Source organism: Dermacentor variabilis, chromosome 3 (genome assembly GCF_050947875.1).
Source record: "Dermacentor variabilis isolate Ectoservices chromosome 3, ASM5094787v1, whole genome shotgun sequence".
NCBI classification, from domain to species: Eukaryota; Metazoa; Arthropoda; class Arachnida; order Ixodida; family Ixodidae; genus Dermacentor; species Dermacentor variabilis.
Window position 1 is genome coordinate 204,749,475 of NC_134570.1, and position 16,325 is coordinate 204,765,799.

The following is a 16,325-nucleotide window of genomic DNA, read 5'->3' on the forward strand; positions in this document are numbered from 1 at the left end:
ACAGATTTCTTGAATCGATCTTGAGCCAGCAAAACCCAGGCCCATTCTCCCGCCTCGAACTCTTCAGGCGTTATAGTCTCTCCCTCAACGGAGCACTCCATTGTCTTCAGCCTCACAGAGGCCCACAACCACAAGTCACCGCCCCGGAGCCCGGTGCCGTCAAAGCGGCTCGGCCTAATGATGAGGCCTAACTTTGCCGCGCCGTGGTTGAGCACGAAAAGCGTGGAAAAACCCCTAAAAAGGTGCAAACTTGCCGAAATTAGGTGTCCGCAAGGACAGGGCAACTTCCTGTAGACAATCCAAGCAAAAGCAAGTCCACAGCACAGGGAGTTCCACCGAAAAATGGTCTCAAAGCGGGAGCCCATGCTGAGCACGTCCGCAATCTTCGACTTCGTCGTCTTCTCCTCCTGCTTGAGGAGGAGTACTTCCGATGATGCTGTGTGGCGCGACTTGCAGGCATGCAGCGCATACTGAGAGTCGGTGTATATATCGATGTGTTTTGCTTGCGTGGTGCTTGAAACTCTATCTAATGCCCAGACTATTGCGCGGAGTTCAAGTTCCGTTGGGTCGTCAGCATCAGCAGTTGTAAAGGTAGAATGCGTCTCACAAGAACCCACTACGTGGTAGGCGATTGCTCCCTCGCTGGTGCGTGGGTCGAAAGCTGCGTCAGTGTACACTTGTTCATGGCTTGGCGGTGCGTCTGCCAATGTCTGCACATGACGCGCAGCGAATGCTGCCCGGCGGCGCGCATGTTGGGCGCCCATGTTTCGGGGCGTTGGTGTAGTGTCGACGACAGCAACGTCATCCCACGGTGATGACGTTGTTGATGGCAGTTGTGGCAAAGTCTTGCAATAAAAAGGCCCTGTTTAAGTTTCTCAGATCTCGTAAATATCATGAAAAGCCAACAAACACTGACACCAAGGACAACATAGGGGAAATTACTTGTGCTTAATAAATGGAATGAAGAAACGGTAAATTAATGGAAATTAAAGTGGATGAAAAAACAACTTGCCGCAGGTGGGAACCGAACTCACAACCTTCGCATTTCGCGAACGTTGTGGGCTCAATTGGTAGAGCATCGCACGCGAAATGCGAAGGTTATGGGCTCGGTTCCCACCTGCGGCAAGTTGTTTTTTCATCCACGCCTAAGTTACGGTGGATCGTCGCCGACAACGGCGACGCTGTGCTATGATGACGTTGCGGAAAACGCTTCAGTCTTGATGACTGCTCCGACGACAAGGCTCGAAGCGAATGAGAGCGCTCGAAGATGGAGGACAGCGATCGAAAAGACAGGCGCACGAAAGGCGCGCACCTCCTTTCAACAATTTCTTCATTCCATTTATTAAGCACAGGTAATTTCCCCTATGTTGTCCTTGGTGTCAGTGTTTGTTGGCTTTTCATGATATGACTAATAAAAATCGGGCCCCTCGGTTAACCCCCTTTCTTCTCGTTTATTACATAACGAGGGTCTCTAATCCGGCAACATTGATGCCCTCAGGTAGCATATGTGGGTTTATTGGCCAGTTGCCTTCACCCAAAAAGATCACGTTCTCGTGACACCTGCGGCAAAAAGGACGTTCCACGTCCGCCGCCAAGGTCTGTGATTGGTGGCGCTGGCTAACACTCCCAATGTTCTACTAGTACACATAAGTACCCAAGAAAGTGGATGGGGAAACAAGCGCCGCGGTAGCTCAATTGGTAGAGCATCGCACGCAAAATGCGAAGGTTATGGGCTCGGTTCCCACCTGCGGCAAGTTGTTTTTTCATCCACTTTAATTTCCATTAATTTATCGTTTCTTCATTCCATTTATTAAGCACAGGTAATTTCCCCTATGTTGTCCTTGGTGTCAGTGTTTGTTGGCTTTTCATGATATGACTAATAAAAATCGGGCCCCTCGGTTAACCCCTTCTCGTTTATTAGATCTCGTAAAGTTATACCGGCGCCCGTGAATGTCAATTCTGTCGTTCTATCAACAAAAGAAGTATCGGAATCACTTGAGAAAATTGCTCAAGGACTTGCGCGACGTTTCAAACATAAATTGCCCTTAGGCCTAAAGAAACCTCCCCTGGCAGACGACTTTGAAACAGTAACAGCGACAGAGATTGAACGCATTATTAGTTCGCTGCCGGCGTCAGCCCCCGGTCCAGATGGAATTACAACAGGAATGCTTAAAGTTTTATTTGATTATGCGCCTCAGGACCTCCTAAACATAATAAATTTCTCTCTCAAGAATGCATGGGTTCGAAGAGAGTAGAGAGTACCTAAAATTATTCCACTATTAAAGAAAAAATCAGCTGGACTTGACTTAGACAACATAAGACCAATTTCTCTTACTTCCAATGTCGTCAAATTAATAGAAAGAGTTCTTCACGGCCGTATAACAAATTTTATGCAGGATGACACCATTCTCAGTCCTTGCCAGATTGGATTTCGTCCCGGCCACTCCATATAGTGCGCCCATGTAGACTTAGAGAGCCGCGTTAAACTTGCTCGCCGCAAACGAGAGTACGCAGCTTTGGTGACGCTAGATGTATCAAAAGCATAAGACTCTGTAGAACATTGTATTCTATTCGATAAACTTCAGTCTACGAATTTCCCACAATATATAACCGCTTGGATCTATGAATTTATAAGAGATAGAGAGTTTTATTGTTACCAACACGGTATTTCGACGTCCAAACACAAGCAGAAAAGAGGTGTACCACAGGGTTCCGTTCTTTCCCCTATATTACATAACATTTTGCTAAGCACAATTCCTTTGTGTCCGGAAGTACATGTTTATGTTTACGCGGACGATATCGTATTTTTTACGTCCGCAAATAATATACATTCACTACAACAGTCGTTGCAGAATTACTTAGGAATGCTGGAGACATGGCTAGAGGGGTTATGCATATCGTTAAATATTAGCAAAAGTGCGGTATTAGTATTCCCATTAACTGCACAGGTGCATATATCTTTACAATACCGACAGGAAATCACTCCTCAAGTTGACGAAGTCAAGTACCTTGGTGTCATTTACGATGGCAAACTCACCTGGCGCAGTCACATTGAACATATTAAAACAAAGGCAGAACGAGCCGTAGCTATGCTCCGCCGGCTCAGCCACCGTCGCTCTGGACTACGCAGGGATACCTTACTGATCGTTTATAAAATGTATGTTCGGCCCATATTAGAATTTGGCTGCGTAATTTTTTCCGGTGGCCCCGACTACAAAATTAAACCTCTCATACTTTTAGAAAGAGAAGCTCTACGGTCATGCCTCGGGCTTCCTAGATTTGTTGCCAACACTGTTTTAGACCCGCCGTGGTTGCTCAGTGGCTATGGTGTTGGGCTGCTGAGCACGAGGTCGCGGGATCGAATCCCGGCCACTGCGGCCGCATTTCGATGGGGGCGAAATGCAAAAACACCCGTGTGCTTAGATTTAGGTGCACGTTAAAGAACCCCAGGTGGTCAAAATTTCCGGAGTCCTCCACTACGGCGTGCCTCATAATCAGAAAGTGGTTTTGGCACGTAAAACCCCAAATATTATTAATTAACACTGTTTTATATCAGGAAGCTCATATACCCACCCTAGATTGCAGATTCCGCATACTTACGGTTCAGACATTTTTAAAAATTTATGACTATTTAAAAAGACGTACGCAATATGCTTTTATCACTGAAACTGCTGAGTTTTTCCAAGTATCGTGGTCGAGATTCCACAGTCCTAAGATAGTATTCGTACAAGCACAGTTACAAAAATTAGATGTGTCCATACGCGAAGTTTTCCATTCAAATGATGTCTTTACAAACCTCAAAATTGAGTTCGAGGACATATTTCCTAATCATGCTAAACTATTACCAAGGCGAGATTTAATTAATATCTTACACGGCCACCTACACCAGCTAACCACTGACAACGTAACAGCTACTGACGCTTCTGTTTGCAATGAGAAGGCAGGAGTGGGGATCTTCTCTGAATCTCTTCAATAGTCCTACTCCCTTCGCCTTCCCGACTTCACACCTATATTTCAGGCAGAATTATTAGCGATTATATTAGTTTTCTACTCTCACGCAGTTAATTGAATTCACGCACGATATTGCATCATGCCTAAATCATCGCGGTCAGATGGACGCTATTTTTATCGACTATTCAAAAGCATTCGATTTGGTTTGTCATAGTAAGCTCATTACCAAACTTGGTGCCTTTTTCAAGGGAAATCACGGCGTCCGACTAATAGGCTGGATTAAGGACTACTTGCGATTAAGATCACAGTTTGTCACGTTTAATCACTCTCAATCAACATCTGTCCATATAACATCTGGCGTCCCGCAGGGATCAGTTCTAGGACCACTTTTATTTCTCATTTACATTAATGACGTCGTCCAGATAACTAATAACACGTCAGTTAAAATCCGTTTATATGCAGATGACTGCGTTCTGTATTCAAATATAAATAATGCATGCGACCAGCTTATTCTAAACGAGGTGTTTTCTTCTTTCTGTGATTGGAGCAACACATGGCAGATGAGGTTAAATTTTAGCAGAACTGTATCGATGTCATTCACTAACAAGAAAAATCCTTTTCGTTTTTCGTACACTAACAACACACATCAACTAACGCACGTGAACGAGTTTAAGTACCTAGGTGTAACATTCTGTTCAAACTTGAATTGGTCTAGGCATATAGATTTAACTTGCTCCAAGGCACTCAGGAAACTCGGGTTCTTAAAACGTACATTAAAAGATGCAACCAAAAACTGTAAGCTGACGGCGTACAAATCTTTAGTAAGGCCTGTACTTGAATATGCATCGGCGGTCTGGTCGTCACACTCCGCCAAAGATATTATTAGACTTGAAAATGTGCAGAAAAAAGCAATAAGATTTATATATAAGCGTTACGACCGTCACTTCTCTCCCACAGTTCACGCCCGCACGTTATCACTTGACACACTTGAACACAGACGAACATGTGATCGCATTATCCTACTCCACAAGATTATCACCAAGCGTATTTATGTTGACGCCCTTTCGTCAGTTCTTCAGCACGTGTCACGCGCTGTTCCAACCCGCTTAACATCGTGCCTTTTATGCCGCTTTTAGATAGCTACAAATTTTCATTTTTTCCTTTCACAGTTGAATTGTGGAACGATTTAGATGGCACGTTACGTGAAATGTCTGTTGATAATTTTGTGCGCGAATTGCCAAATCATGTATTTTTTTCATGACACTGTACTGTTTCCTCTGTAAATCATTACACTCACAATTGTAATCATGCAGTTTCCTAATATTGTTTATGTATAATCTTCTGTACCACTCCTGCAATGTCCCAATTCATGGGATAGCAGTATTTGTAAATAATAAATAAATAATGCCCTCGTATGTTATAAAATCGGAATTTACGTTTTCTACATATTCAGCAATGACCGGAGAGCACTGATTAGACTCAGAGAAGATAGAATGGGAGCAATGATTAAATTTGGATGCCTGGTGTTGCTTATCTTGAATTATCTGACCATCAATCTTTAGGTGGTCAAGAGCTTGTCTCTTCTTATAGTTCAAATGTCGCCAAAATTTTTCAGGGTCAGTCTTAAGAAATTGGGTAAGCGTGTGGGAGCAATAAAACTGCCTACCTGCTCTAATTTTTTTAGTGAGTGTTTGTTTTAGCTCGTCGAATACTGGGCCAAATTTTTTTTGCCTTCGGAATCTTTTTACTTTTCTAACGAGGTGGATTATATCTCGATTGATCCAAGGATTTTTTCGGTGCACCTTCTTCATTTTACTAGGGATGAAGTTATCAATACAGAAGTGGCAAATGGATTTCAGCTCTAGGCATAGGTAGTCAACATCATCGCCAGAGAAGTCTTCCAGTGCTAGTTCAAGGTAATCAATAACGGACTCGTCATTTGCTTTAGTATAGTTTTTGACAGATTTGCAATCTTTAAGCGTGTTATTGTTTGAACTATCTGTTCGACATGTGAAGCACACTAGCCGATGATCTGATATGCCTTCCTCAACAGTTATTTCAACGTCTCGAAGAGATCTGCTGTGAAAAGCCAGATCAAGACTAGAGGAAGCAGATCCCTGCACCCGTGTTGGAACGTGAACTGCTTGGTCGAGATCGCAAGCTAACATTGTGTCGAAAATAATTTGGTCCGCTAGAGTAGGTGACGAAAGTTTCTTCCAATTTATGCTGGGAAGGTTAAAATCGCCAGCCATTATTATGGTCTTTCTGTAATATTTAACAATATGTTCATGAAGTTTGTTTAGGAAATCCGGCGTGGCACACGGCGGACAGTACACTGCTACAAGGTTAAACAAGAACTCGTACAAATTGATCTGTAGGAACAAACTTTCATGATTATCAATTTGTTCTAGTAACGATACAGACGTCTTTTTGCTCACAATAACGGCCACACCACCGCCACAGGAAGTTCGGTCCCTTCTGTATATAATGTAGGATCCAGGAACCAAGTCCTCGTCTTTAATTTCTTCATGGAGCCATGTTTCGGTTAATACTACTATATGAGGGTCCTGACAAAGGAGTATAGATTCTAGTTCTGCAGTTTTGTTAATTATACTTCGTACGTTTACGTTTAAGAGGCGCAAATGCTGTGGCCGAGAAACACGTGGTTGTCAATTGCTATCCGCGTTGACGCGTCTAGCAGGGAGCCTAACACGTGTGTTTTTGTACTCGTCCCACACAAACGTGTCATTGTCAATCCATAGTTTATCATTGACAAGATAGACTTATTTTTTTCCATTTGCCCCCGTCTCCCCTCTCATACAGAAGCCGGCGCCTGCGCAGAGTGCGACGGGAATAATCATTCTCGATGAAGATACGTGTGCCTTTCAGTTTCTTAGCACTGTTTAGAATGCACTGCTTTCCATTGCAATCCTGCAGGTACAAAATAGTTGGTCGATTTTTGTTATGACTGTGACCAAGCCTATGAATTCTACCAACGGACGAACATTTCACCCCAAGCTTCTGTTCGAATATTTCATTTACAATTTTATTCTTTAGTTGATCTGCTGTTTCATCGGGCGCCTCAGGTACGCCGTAAACAACCAAGTTGGAACGACGGCTGCGGTCTTCAAGGTCGACCAACTTCTCGGACTGCTGAGTTACAGAACCGTGAAGTGAATCAATAGCACTATTAATGTCGTTAATTTGGTCTGTAGACTTTTTGACTTCTTGCAGAAGTTTATCAAGTTCCACTACCCCGGCACTGCATCTAAAGCAGCCTGTGATGCCGTCAACTGGGATTTCAGTTCTGCAATAGCTTGAATTATTGCATTCTGGCCTGCCGCGATAATTCTTAATAATTCGATAATCTTAATAATTCTCAAAAGTTATATTATAAGCTATTCTTTAGCATAAACAGTCCACTTGATTTCAGCAACACTTCTTTCAATGGGACTCTTTCCATTCTTAAAGTTCATTATTGTGTTATATTATAGATTTGCTTCTGTTAGAAGCCTACCACAAATCTATGTCTGCATGGGCAGTCGCCGTGTGTATCTTTCCTTTTGAATCGATATTAACCTTCACTTCCTTCATGTCTTTCTCTAACAGCTTCATTAAAATGTAAATATTGAGTGAGCGCTCTGTCCTGTCCCCTATTATTTTCCTAGTTGCCTGCGCTTTTATTTCATAGTGTTTAAGCAACTAGCCCATCAGATGATATTGATTCTGTATTAAAAGTTTCAACCACCACCAGGTCGTTCCCGCCCTAACTTATTGTTGCGAATTTCCACTTTTCGTGACGCATTGTCTTTGGAGAAACGGGTGACCATGATGAAGATGTTGTCGCAAGTAGCATCACTTAGGTGTTAGAGATCTAGTGGCTCGTACAATTATTCATCTCACGAGATTCGCCTGCCACGGCACAACTGTGCCGCGCACACATTGAACCTCGTCGCTTCGGTCGATACCGAAAATGCGTGCAACAACGTGGCCTACGGCGAAATGGCGAGCACTGTACTTTTCTTTTTTTGGCAAAACTGAAGACTCTTTGTATAAAATAAGCCCAGTCCGTGCTTGCAGCCGAGGCCATAAAGACATCCTTGGGAAGGGAGCTCCCTGCTCCGAACGCAATACGATGGACTTCTTCGTCCAATGTGCTGAGGTTCATCAACGAAGTCCCGAAAGGGAGGGTGGACGCAACGTTCGACACATTTTCGTTGCCATGATTGCAACACGAGGAGTCTCTCTTCATTTACGAACACTGCAAGGTATATTTCGATTACTTGTTTAACATTATGCACTGCGTTCATTTTATATTTTTTATTTTTCCAGGCGATGTACGCTGTGGCAAAGGTGCTAGAAATATTGCAAGGCGAGCAATATATGTACATGGGCGTCCTGCAGCCAACGCTTCACTCTCTGCTGCGGTACCGGCGATCCCTCTCGCCGTTCAACTACGGCACACCCCTTGTTAGCGCCATTCAGGAGGCAGTCACGAAGAGGTGAGCGAAATCTATTTGTGCCTCTCCGCTTCTTCGATCTCGTCGCGTGCTCTCGTAGGGACGCATATGCGTGCGCACCACAGAGTGTCCGTTTTTATATACAACTCGTACCTCGAAGTGAAATGTTTCCAGCAGTGCCATACATTGTTCCTTTGTCAACACAGGTTTTCTCAAGTTCTGGAGGATCCCGCGGTCTGGCCCGGCAGCGGCGGTCCATCCCGAGGTCAAGCTCTCCTGGATGATGGAAGAACGGAGAGCTGCGACCTTACACCTTCTTGAAGAAGAGTGTCGTGCACTGGAAGCATTTTGCAGTGAAAATCCAGCAACCAGTGACGAAAGCGACAAAGAGGACTTTTTTTTTTTTTCAGTTGCCTCAAGCCTCTCCTTCATCTAACGGGGAGCAACAGTGGGTCAATGATCCTAGAACTGATCTGAGCGAGCTAGCGAAGTTCCCCAATATCAAGATCTTTATCCAACGTAATACGGGGATTCCGTTCAGTGCGCCGGCTGAACAACTATTCAGTCAAGGACGTGACGTATTCTCCCTCAAGAGGGGGAAGCTCTCGGATGCCAACTTTGAGAAACAACGCATCTCGAGTTAGAATTACTTTTGCGAATAAGTTCCCGGACCCCAATGGTACATCAAAAAAAAGTTGATGCAACTTAATGAGGCATACACAATGACTGTTGTTGTTAGGCTTGAGTGTGCCCCCTTTTAGGTTCCCTTCGTCTACGGTTTTACCACGGTTTTACCGCGTTTTTACCACGTACAATTTTGACCACCCGCATGCCTTCGTACGTTTTTATTAAAAGAACTGTCATTTGGTTTGTGATATATTACCTATTTGAAACAGTAATGGAAAAGTAGCGACGTTACTTTTTCACAGTAACTGTAACAGTAACAAGTTACTTTTGGAAACTCTGTAATTGCAACAGAGTTACTTTTTGGCTTAGGTGACTGTAACTGGAACACAATCGATCTTTCTTCAATAAAGTGTTGCGTTTTAAATGCTAAAAATGGCAATGATTGCCACTATGGGCAGAGACGTAATCGCCTTGCCGCCTTGTGCTTGAAAACTTGGAAAGGTAGGACCTCATAGATTATTTTATAGGAATGTTGAACGCCACAAGCACGAAGATTAGACAAATCCATATACAAACCATCCTTTCCATGGCAAACATGCGACAACGCACAGCGCATGTTTGGCACAGTGTTTATTAATACAGAAAGTCTCATGAATTCGCGCAGATCTGTATACTGTAGTGATATTCGCAGAAAAAAAAAGTGCGCCGCCCATTTTGCCTCACAACAATAATCGTCACCAATCTTGCGCATACTTTCCTTAGTGCAGGGTATATACGTATAATTTTCAGACGGGAAGTGCGTGAATCTCAGCTTGCCATAGCTTCGTGGCAGGGAAGTCACGAGCACGGCGTGCTAAAAATAAAGAAAATACATTCACGACTGTTTACTGTTTCTTTTTTTTTTTTTTTGCCTGATACAAAATAAGTACGCAAAGGTGTGCACTTTAAAAAAAATGCGCTCATAGAGGACAGTTTTGTTTGGAATCCGTGCACAGTGCACTGAACCAAGAGCAAGGCATTCCGTGTTTGTTGCTTTATGCAATTCTGCCTCGGTAATTTTTATTTATTGTGTGTACATGTTGTAGTAGTACTCGAATTGTTGATGTAGCTTTATGTTAAATGTCCGTGTATATTTCCCAGTTTTGGCACGAGATATGTTCATTTTTTCATTCGTATGAAAAGGGTGTATCTGCGGCACTTTCATTTTCCTACTCATTGTCTGCAATATCTTGGTTGTAAGGTTAACGGAGTTTGTTGTTTCGTTGAGACGATTCAACCATCAAACTCTCCGCGTTGAAGTTGCCCCGTTCGCAGAGGGGTTATTTGTCTTTCAGTACATCATCAAACCGCGGGAAATTGTCCACGCTAGTATCCTCTTCGCTGTCCGCGACCGCGTCGACAACCATGGCAGCTAGCGAGCCGTGAATTAAGCCCCCCTGCCCTCCCCCCTCTTCCTTCCCCATTTATCTCCGCGTCTGCTAGTAACCGACTTTCGACCGGTATCACTCCCTCGTATTCTTACTCGCATACCCGAGTACGTACTCCAATAACCCCTACGTCTGAGAGGGAAAGAGATGCGGCTTTAGCAGGTGCCGGTGGTGGGCACTGGAGTCGCCCCACACGTACGGCACAGATTCCAGGTCCATCCGGAAGTCGTCAAGCAGGAAATCGCTTTGATCGGAAAGACTTTTCCTTTTCAGAACCTCGATGATACGAAGATGTACGGAATACCAAAGAGAGGTGGCACGCGCGTTCGAATGTACGCGACGCCGACAGAATGAAATGAAGAAAGTACGCACTCCTTGCACTGGACTAAAGAAGACGAGTAGCTATTTCGCTTTCCATAAGCACTGGCTGAAGAGCGGCAGAAACTGAAAAAAAAAGAAAAGACGACAGGTTGAGAGCTGCATGGTTTGACCGGCGAGAACGGAAAGGCGAGACCCGCGCCCCAGAAAAGAGAAAGCGAAAACAAGAACAGAAACCGGCTTTTCCCGCAAGCGACTGACGCGCCACGCCACGGTTGTCGGAACCATCGAAACGATGTTTCGAGGTCCGCCCGGTAGGATAGCTGACGTCGCAAAGGAAAATGGCGGCGCACGACTCCCGTCTGCTGGCCCTGCTTCCGAGATTCTAAGTGTGTGTTGTGCGCGAACATCGGCAGTGCCTGTGGAAGTGTGCTTTTTGGTGGTGAACAAACACCTCGCAGTGGTCCTCGCTTGTGGATTACGCTCTCGTCTAGACGACTAAGCCCCGCTTTGGATTTGACGTCTGCTCGTCGCGGAAAGAAAACATGGGTAGCCGCCGGCACGACTCACGGTGGGTGTGGATGTTACTGGCGCGAGAGTGCTTCGCTCGGGTCCGCCCGAGTTCACCGCATGTCATTCACCGACTCTGCCGCGGTGTTTATTGATGTTGCTGCTGCTTCGCGCTGGTCATCGGTGGCTTGTAGAGAGCTTAAACACCGCAGCAGTTCTCATCGCAAGCTCTTTGTGCTCGAGAATGTTTTTTCCTCGCTCGGCTCAGGGGCGATGCCCCGTGATCGGAAACTACCTCGGCAGTCGATGCCAAGCGTTCGCGACGCTGTCGTCTGGCCCTCTATGGCCTTTTAATTTTTGCGATTCTACCGCAACGCACCGCTCGTTCTAGCCGGGATGAAGCGCTACATTCATCCAACGGCAGCAAACTACTACGCCCTGCTTAGGTGGGCTCGCTGTTTATTATGCATCTCTAGCCGCGGCCTTTCCATTCAGAATGGGAAGTCTTCGAGCGTCTCCACAGGGCGTAGTTGATAACCACGGCGGCTGCCAGCGCTGACGGAAACCCTCGGAACTCTTTCCCGGGGTGTGCCGAGCGGCATTCTACAACCGTGGACGCTTGCGTTCCGTTTTGCATATTTTAGTTTAGACAGGCCTCTGAGGCAAATCGTATAGGCCGTTTACTCTGTGGTCCCGCAACGACGGTACGGGTGTTGTGCAAACGCGCCAGCCCGCAAAATCGACGTGCCCACCCAGAGCTAGTCCGTGGTGTCACCCGAAAAAGCCGTTGCCGCCGGCACCTGTGTGTGGCTGCCAGGCGAGAGATCGCGGTTTGTTCGCCTTACTGACTGCGAGAAGCTCGTTCGTGTTTTCGCGCAATGAACCCGGAAGAAGACGGGCGAAAGCCTACCCGCTATGTTGCACGTATTGCGCTCCTGCATGGATGGGTGCTTACGGCAGCGATACACGCCGCGGGCGCTGCTCAATGGAGCGTAGCTGATCGTAGTAGCAGTGCATATCGTCACGTCTCTCCCGATCGACGACCACTATCATCGCCGCGTGTGTGCGCGCGCGCAGAGGAGGCACGATTCAGGTCTAGTAATCGTCGCCGAAACTTTTGCTGTCTAGTTCTGCCGTGTGTAGTTCTATTTTCTCTCTTCTTCGGGCGATTCAATCGACGCTCGGGGTCTTTTCTGCTGTCAGCGCGAAATGCGATCGATAGGCATTGGAAGTGTTCGAAATGAGCCCGTAAAACAAAGTTGGGCCAATGCTTTCGGTTGTGTTCGCGGGCGTGCGTTTTCCTCTGTTTCCTCCCCCCCCCCCCCCTTTTTTTTCGACAGACATCGGAAGTTACACAAACTGCGCGTACCTCGATAACGGCTTGCAGACGTGAATGAGTTATTGACAGATCGCTGAAAACAGTTTGCGCCAGCCCAGTCCTGTCGCGTCTTGTTCGTGTGTTTCCCTCACGGAAAACGCGTCCGTCCGGGGCCGGCCGAGCAGGCGCGCCTTGTCGCCTCGTCCGGCGGTGCCGGAATGCGCCCGTCCGGCACCGCTTGGCGTGCGGTGCTGTCAACGGCGGTGCGACCGCCTTCGGGGAGCTGTCTTCGGGCGGCATTCCCGCCTCACGGAACGAGTTCTTCCTCTGCGAAGGCCCGCGTTTCTAGCTTTCTTTTTTTTTTTTTACATGTTCTTCCTTGGCATTGTTGACGGCTAGCGTGCCGTTGCACGAAGCTGCTGTGTGATGTGGGGGCTTGCGCGTTCCGTCCTGCCGCCGGTTATCCATCGCTCGGCCGAGCTCGGGAAATGATTCAGCCGGCGGTCTGCAGCGCGCGTTGGAGTCGCTCGTGGAAGTAAATCGCGCTTTTGTTTGCGTTTTGTTTTCTTGTCGCGTATCTGTGCGAAATGGCGTGTACTGCGTAACACTTCAAAAACGGCATAGTTTGGAACGCTGGCGGTATTGCAGGCACAGTACCCGTCGTTGTTTGGTAGCGTAGGAATTTCAGTGACTCGTTGGAGTTGCCGCGGCTGTTCGTGTAGGAACTGCGAGCACGGATTTTGCTCGGGAGCATTGAAGGGACTCCTCGAGCGCCATGGTCGAGACGCATAGAGCGGAGTTTGTTTATCGATGACGCACGATAAGACATCGTACGTGTGCCATTGTCCCGGCGTAGCGGGTGGGACTACCAAAGCATACGCCTATCCGTTCTAGTCCGCCTCTCACCTCTCTCTATGCCCGTCAGTACTACTTCCCAATGTGCGATGAAAGTCCAGTGGACATGTACTGGTAAGCAAGTTTTGGACATATGGTTGTCCGTCGCGAGATTCACGTAAATCCACCGGATTTACACGGACGTCCATAGCACGCTTATGCGCAGGAAAATTGGCAATCCGTCGAACTTTCGATGGCTGCCAGAATCTCACATTCGGACGTTACAGGGACATGCAAAACCATGCACTTGGCCCTTTCAGTACATCTATTGGACATCCATAGGAGTACAGTTACTGAAACTTGGGGGTGTTCATCGGACATGCTTCGTTTTAATTGTTTTAGCAGGGGTGTATATACATGGGAGTATCCCAACACAGTACCATGCACAAAGGTTTAAAAAAAGGAATTGTGTTACCCGAAGAAAACTTAGAGCACAGTTTCCAGGACAGTGGAGCAGCTGCCAGCAATTTTTTCGTTATTGAGATTTAAGTAGGTAAATAATTAGTTGTCTAGCTTGATAAGTACTGTGCTAATTATCAGTGTCAATGGGAAAATAGTAGAGCGACATGAAAAACTGATACAGCTTTCTGTTGCTCAATTTGTGCTACATAAAAGTTTTTCCGAGCCTGAAAGAAGCCGGCGAATACACGCAAGATTGCCGTGCGACTGGCTGCTCGACGCACTTTGCGTCTATTCGCGGGCTTTTTTAAATTACTTAAATTACGGGGTTTTACGTGCCAAAACCACTTTCTGATTATGAGGCACGCCGTAGTGGAGGACTCCGAAAATTTCGGCCACCTGGGGTTTTTTAACGTGCACCTAAATCTAAGTACACGGGTGTTTTCGCATTTCGCCCCCAACGAAATGCGTCCGCCGTGGCCGGGATTCGATCCCGCGACCTCGTGCTCAGCAGCCTAACACCATAGCCACTGAGCAACCACGGTGGGTCGCGGGCTTTTTTCAAGCTTGGAAAAACACTTATGTAGCACATATTGAGCAACAGAAATCTGTGTCGGGAGTATTTCATGTTGCTCTACAACTTTTTCATTAACACTTTGATAAAGGGACATTAGTTCTCAAGTTAGATAATTACAATTTCCTAATTAAATCTCAGTAACTAAAAAATTGCTGGCGGCTACTCCACTTTACTGGAAGCAATATGCGCTAGCTTTCCTTCGAGTAACACAACTGCTCTTCTTTTTTTTTAAATCTTGGTCCATGACAGTTGAAACACCCTGTATATAGTGTGCACCATACTATATTGGACCCCTTAGTACCTGCCAGGATTAATGCTGTTGCAGCATTCAGTTGGCTGGCTTCTCTTACAACATACACATGCTGCAACTAGGATATCACAGACGCAAAAGGAAGCTTCGCAGTATGAGGCACAGTGATTTATATTTTATTTTGTTAAAAACATTGCAAAGCACTTTTTCAAATATGAACAAACACTTTCTTGGCACAAAATTACACAATGACTATCACAGTAAGCTCAAAAATAACTTCAGCTAACTTAGCTATCACAGTAAACTGATGTCACAGCCTTTTCATTTTGAATCTGGAAACTTACATTAAATGGTATGCGTTTTCTAACATGAACAAAACTTCGATAACATAATATCAGTGAGAAATCTGTAAAATGATTTCAGTTGGCTTAGCTTTATCACAAAAAGCTGACATCGTAGATTTTTTCACTTACAAAATGGGAACTTGCATCAAGCTGGTGCAGTTTAATGCAATATCATATGCACAATGAAAATCAGAGCAGTCTTAAATATTCCAGCTAGCTTGCTTTGCTTTGCTATCAAAGGAAGCTGATACGCATGTTTCTTATATATAAAAATTAGGAACGTGCATCAAAATGGTACTTATATAGTCAGGACAGCTTCGCAACACTTAAGCAAAACTGGCAAAGATTAGTCACACTACACTGAGAATATTACAAAACAGTCCGCTTAAGTGCCAACCATACCTGACAATATATTTCAAAGAACATGTGCACATAGTATTTGGCAACCACTAGCTGTAGCACTTGTATCCTGCGGATGCAGTTGAACATTATACAAACAAAATTATGAGATTGTCATCGTATCACAATTATATACCGGCGCTAACTTGAATATGTTTCGACTAGGTGACAGCGTACATGTAAGCACTTGGGCATTCCACATATTCCAACAAGGTCACTAATTCTGAACTAGCTGCCCAACCGGTCACTTAGACTTTTGATAGGTCATGAAATGCTGCATGGGAATAGAATCAAAATGCATTACCACCACAAGCCTCTACATGTTATCACTTAATAACTTTGCAAAGATGAAGTGCACATTATGACCGAACAACACGAAAACATCGAATAACTCCTTATGGCTAGCTTTGCATTCTGAATTTTAACGTAAGTCCGAAGCGGAGAATACAGAATGTTACACTGTATCCAGGAACCAACCTAGTTTACTAAACTGGAGCAAAAATATTAAAAAATGACTTCCTGAGGTTGCAAAATTGGCTAATGAGTAATATACTGATTGTTGTTTCTCTGTTGCGTTCGGAAATTTTTGATGAAACGTCAGTTACTGAACTTAAAAAAAAAATCTTAATTTGAACAAGTCTACAAGTACAATAGGCAAAAATATGGCAAGTAGCACCTGTTGATATGACCTGCAATTATGGCATCAGTATTTTGACTGTTGCATCTGGGCACAATGAATTTGTACCTCTGTATGATCATTTCACATGATCGTTTGTTTTTTGTAAAAGAAAAAGCAGTAGTACATTTTGAGAGGAACCCGCACATGTGCACAATTGGGCTGGTTGCAGATG

General features: G+C 45.2%; 1 protein-coding gene, 1 non-coding gene and 1 pseudogene across 4 annotated transcripts in view; all 3 read left to right on the forward strand.

Annotated features, from left to right (window-relative positions):
- Positions 1-342: 342 nt before the first annotated feature.
- On the forward strand, positions 343-9,418 carry LOC142574998 (uncharacterized; annotated as a pseudogene).
- TRNAL-CAA (transfer RNA leucine (anticodon CAA)) lies at positions 1,681-1,753 on the forward strand. The gene has a single exon. It is a non-coding gene; the product is annotated as a tRNA-Leu (tRNA).
- A 1,693-nt stretch (positions 9,419-11,111) lies between the features above and the next one.
- Positions 11,112-16,325, forward strand: part of LOC142576602 (unconventional myosin-XVIIIa-like) — a 353,054-nt gene continuing 347,840 nt past the window's right edge. For all 3 annotated transcript variants that reach the window (XM_075686803.1, XM_075686805.1, XM_075686804.1), the window contains exon 1: positions 11,112-11,354. The gene's annotated coding sequence lies outside the window, so the exon portion shown is untranslated. The remainder of the gene's footprint in view (positions 11,355-16,325) is intronic.